A 5590-nucleotide genomic window follows, 5' to 3' on the forward strand; every position below is an offset into this window, starting at 1 on the left:
GGCCCTCCAACAGTCTGAGGGACAGCGAACTGGCCCCCTATTTAAAAAGTTTGAGGAACCCTGTGAGGGTCATAATCAGTGGGGAAACTCTGGGTAAGGTATAAGACTCTTCAGCTCAGAGGAAACCTGCTAACAATGTCTGTGTTGAAATTGAAGCAGAGTGATACCAGGTGGAAGAGTGATACCAGATGACAAACTATGTACAATAGCAAGTTGTTTATGTGGTCGTACGTGCACAGTATTGTTTTTGTTACATTATATAAAGGGAAAAGTCCTTGAAATAAACAGATTCCAGTTTTTCCCCATCTTCAGGAGTCCCACCTCATCACTTCTCCACTAGGAAGGTATATATAGGAAGGTGTGGGGGCTCTAAAAAGCAATGGTACATTTTCTCAGCCCAACTTGGGGGTTCTAGAAAGCAGGACACAAGAGCCGCTTACAAAAGCTTGAGCAGTTCTATGGCACAGGCCTAATGTCTGGGATAGAATTTATTTGAGTTTGGTGATACCATTCAGAACAGTGATAAATTAGTATCCTATTTCTTCATGAGGATGGACAGCCACCTACTAAGACTGATAAGAAGAGGAGTAGTGTAAAGGGCTAAAACCTGAAGCCTCCAGGGGGCTATGTTGGACTTAATAGAGTAGTAACTTTGGTTGCTTTGGTTGATCAAAGACCGGAAAACCTATAGAATTGGCTTTATTGGAGTATAGACCTCAATAGCGCTATAGCAAATACATAGCCATTGTACTGTGAAAAAATGGTAGACCCCATGAAAACATTCAAGTATTTTTAGAGAGCGTAAAAAATTAACTTTCTCTGAAAAACTCATCCCTATCAACCTTAGAAATGACTTTCAAAGCATTAACCATAGAAACTAAGCAAGTGAGCTGACCTACAGATATGGAGACAACTGAACATATTCACAGAAAATCTGGTAAGAAATAGAAACAAGGATAAAACAATGTTAACTGGAAAGGTGAGCATTAGCAATGGAAGCTAAAGAGGTAGGTAAAATAAAGAATGCCACTAGCAAACAACCAGAAATGCAGATCTACCTCTTTTTACACCTAGATCATACTCAGGCTGGATGTAGTTGTGATAAGAATGCTAATTTGGTGTTGCAGAAAGTGATTTCTATCTGTACATCTGTAAGATGGCACTGAGAAAAGAAAAGGGACCCAGAAAAAAATGTCATGCTTGACTCTGGAAACAGATCACTTATTGGATTATTCCACACAGACTCAGGATTCTATACAAAAATGAAAGTGAAGATTGAAGATATAGAATGAACCACTGTGTTGCATAGTAGAATAAAATTGACAATCATTTTCCTGTCATTTTTTATCCTTATTGGTTATTTTGCCTCATTTTGTTTAGAATTAATTCTTTAATGAAAATCAACTACGGGCATAATACAGAGGTATTTAAAATTGAAGTCTAGCTTCAGAATATGAATTACAAGTAAAATTCCTCAATAGCAAACATGTTCAACCCCAGGAGCAATTAGTAATATGAAATATACACACTTTCTCATTCAAAAGGGAGAAAAAAGTTCACACTAAATATTTCTTGAGGTAGTACTTAATAAAAAAACTAAAGAGATGGTCATAATTTACTAATATTCCTGCTCCTTCAGAAAGCTCAAATGAAGGAAGCTGAGCCTGGCAGTCATATACTTCACAATTAAAAGTATTTACTTAATGGAGGCTATCCCTTCAGATAGTCCCAGCAGGAAACAATCTACATGAAGTTCAGCTAAGAGTTATAATAGTCCAATCCCGTACATGTTGATGCTGTGGTGGGAGACAGGAGATAATCTTTTTGTCTTGAAAAAAGACACCTCTAAAAAATAAAAATAAATTAAAAAGCACAGGAGGGAAGAATGCAGTTGACTGTATTCTGCAATGCTCCAAAGCTTTGGCACTAAACTACTGCCTAAGGCATTGTTGCTTCCGTAAACTGCTCCCTCACAGCTGGCCTCAGTGAGAGGTTTTTTCTTACTCCAAGAGTTCCTTCACTTTCTATGCTAAGTGCTCGTCCATCTCAATTAATGTATCATCTGCCATTTTTCTGGTTCATAGCTATTTTTCTATTCTTTTAATTTATCTTTAACTATTGTATCCTTATATTTATTCAGTTTATTCATTGCATTAGTCCACACTTTTCTCAGGATATCCTTAGCTTTGTTTATGTTCTGTTTTGTAAACTTGAAACTTATCAGTTAGTTAATTAAGTATTTTTTAAGGGCCTATGTGAAGGTTTTCCTGGAGGCAGCCTTAGTCTCAGTTACAATCAATAATTAATCCAAAATCGCAGCCAGCTGCTAAAAATGCAAACGTTTATTTCTCTTTACAAATTTAGCCCAGTTAGTTGAGGCCTATCTCTGCCTGGCTCCAAGAGTTCTTGCAGCTTTGTCTTTGGCTTCTGCCTTTGCTTTCTTCAGCCTCCAGTCAGCTCCGACTCGTAGCTTCTCAATCTCCAGTCTGTGGCGAGTAGTCTTTTCTTCCAGAGTGTTCTGTCTCAGAGCCCTGTTGATGTTCCAGAGAAATTCTTCCTAGCTCCAAGAGCTTCCTCCGTATACATCATCTCCCAAAGGTTAACTCCTCCTTCTCGAGACAGGGATTATGGGTTATCTCCCAGAGTGCTCTCTGGTCCTAAGAATTTCAAGGGAGGTGTGAATTCAGACTAAGCCAGCCCTGAATTCTCATGTGAACTCCATTGAGTACTTAGATACTTAGGAGCTCTCTAAAGGTGTGAACACAAGCATTGTTCAATCAGTTCCACTTAGTATCTTGTTTCAAGTTTTGGCCCAAAATAACTCTAAGATTAAATTAACTCCAATGTCTTTAACACTTTGTAAAGAAATGTTTTAACACTTTAGTAAAGATTCCAAGAGGCCTACTATGTGCCACTGTGAAAAATCCTGGGAATATAAAGAAAAGTCAAAACAAACAAAAAGCAAACAAACAAACAAACTATTCTTTCAATGAATTCACTTTTTAATGGAGAATACAACATAAAAACTGTTCTGTATTCCTGGTAACTTCAAGAATTGACCCATCAACTTCAGGGTTCAGATTAATTCCATTTTCTCTTATGGCCTTGATAGCTGCAGCTGTATAATCTAGGAAATTGGTGGTGTTTACTATATTCAGCTGAGGAAATTTCAGGGAGATTTGGCTGATCTCATTTAAAGCAAACTTTCCATCACCAATTGTTACAGGTATGTGATCCAGGGATCCAGGAAAGGACCTTACATTGAGATTTTTGTAGAAATTATCCCAAGGGCTTCTAAAACCACAGACTTCATTTCCATGTCTTCCTGTTCCAGATGGATTATGTGCTCTACCAAGGATGCATTAATGTTGACTCAAGATTGGTAATGTCCTTTATCTTTGGCATTGGCTCTCTTGGTAGCAAAATGTCAGATTGGCACAGTTGGTTATACTCATACTCCTCAGCCTGTCTTCTGAAACAAGCCTTGTCAAGACTGAAAGATAATTGCAAAACCCCTGCTGCACCCAACAAAAGCACCTTAGTCCCAAAGCCATGGTTCAAAACAGTCCTTGAGAAACCACCAGCCATGACTTCCATTGCCAGGGAAATGGACTTTGGTGTTTGTCACATATCATCAATGAAAACCTGTCTCCCAGTCATTTTATAAGAGATAATTAACAAAAATTCTGTTACAACTTTTAGAAAGGTTTGAACTTAGAGAATTTGAGTGGCAAATACTCCCCATATCTAGAATATAACAGAGAGAGTTTGAAGTTTACTTAGAAAGTGGCTAGTCATTAGAAAAGGGGACACCTTGATTCTGACACATTTAGACCCAGAGAATATCATTGGCATGTCAGCATGGTTAAGATTGAGTTGAGGTTATTCAAGATAAATCAGGATAGTGCAGAATATAAACTAAGACACAATATCTGCACATTTTAATCACTGACAGGGAATTCTCTTGACTGAGAAGAATGGAACCTTTTAGGAATAGTATATCCATCATCAGAAATTAGCAAGAGACCCATGACTCTGGGTCAAAGACATAAGGCCAAACTGAGAACAAAGAAATTTATTAGTATGCTAAAAAGAACTGCTTACTCATCACAGCTTAGCTTTTTAAGATACACATTTTGGTTTTTTTTTTTTTTCCCTTTCAGGCCTGCTTAGATTAAATAACCAATCAGTGACATTTTGTAGCAAGTTAGGCTAGATAAGTAAAGCATTTCATAGAAAAGGGAAGGAGAACAAGGAAAAGGTTGATGAGTCAAGGGGGAATAAAGGGAAATATTTAATGCAATCAGCAGGATTTTCCAAATGTTCTCAGGAAGATCCAATATAGTAGATTAGGGGCAATCACAACGTTCCCCTCTAAATAAATTTAAAATAACCTCTAAAATCAATTTTTTTAAATGGCAGAGCCAACAAAAAGATGGGATGAAACATTTTTACAACCTAAGAAAATTTAAGAGGTCATCAGGAGAAGTCTGTGGCACCTGGTGGAGGGCAGTTGAAAGCCCACATGTGCAATAGCAACAACAGTGGCCACAGAAGCAGAAGCTGTTTGGGAAGCTTTCATCTAGAGACTGTAAGACTTCAGACATTACCTCTCAGACCTGTGGAAGGGGAAGGACTTTATGACCAAAGCAGAACTAGAGATCATTACTGATCACAAAATAGAAAGTTTCGATTATACCAAACTGAAAAGTTTTTGTACAAACAAAACTAATGCAGACAAGATTAGAAGGAAAGCAATAAACTGGGAAAATATTTTTACAGTCAAAGGTTCTGATAAAGGCCTCATTTCCAAAATATATAGAGAATTAACTCTAATTTATAAAAAATCAAGCCATTCTCCAATTGAAAAAATGGTCAAAGGATATGAACAGACAATTCTCAGATGAAGAAATTGAAACTATTTCTAGTCATATGAAAAGATGCTCCAAGTCATTATTAATCAGAGAAATGCAAATTAAGACAACTCTAAGATACCACTACACACCTGTCAGATTGGCTAAGATGACAGGAAAAAAATAATGATGATTGTTGGAGGGGATGTGGGAAAACTGGGACATTGATGCATTGTTGGTGGAGTTGTGAACGAATCCAACCATTTTGGAGAGTAGTTTGGAACTATGCTCAAAAAGTTATCAAACTGTGCATACCCTTTGATCCAGCAGTGTTACTACTGGGATTATATCCCAAAGAGATTATAAAGAAGGGAAAGGGACCTGTATGTGCACGAATGTTTGTGGCAGCCCTTTTTGTAGTGGCTAGAAACTGGAAACTGAATGGATGTCCATCAGTTGGAGAATGGCTGAATAAATTGTGGTATATGAAAATTATGGAATATTACTGTTCTGTAAGAAATGACCAACAGGATGATTTCAGAAAGGCCTGGAGAGACTTACACGAACTGATGCTGAGTGAAATGAGCAGGGCCAGGAGATCATTATATACTTCAACAACAATACTATATGATGACCAGTTCTGATGGACCTGGCCATCCTCAGCAATGAGATCAACCAAATCATTTCCAATGGAGCAGTAATGAACTGAACCAGCTATGCCCAGAGAAAGAACTCTG

At 37.6% G+C, this 5590-nt stretch overlaps 1 pseudogene; it reads right to left on the reverse strand.

Annotated features, from left to right (window-relative positions):
- Window positions 1-383: 383 nt before the first annotated feature.
- Window positions 384-4650, reverse strand: LOC100924484 (annotated as a pseudogene).
- Window positions 4651-5590: the final 940 nt, after the last annotated feature.

This window comes from Sarcophilus harrisii, chromosome 4, assembly GCF_902635505.1.
Source record: "Sarcophilus harrisii chromosome 4, mSarHar1.11, whole genome shotgun sequence".
NCBI lineage: Eukaryota > Metazoa > Chordata > Mammalia > Dasyuromorphia > Dasyuridae > Sarcophilus > Sarcophilus harrisii.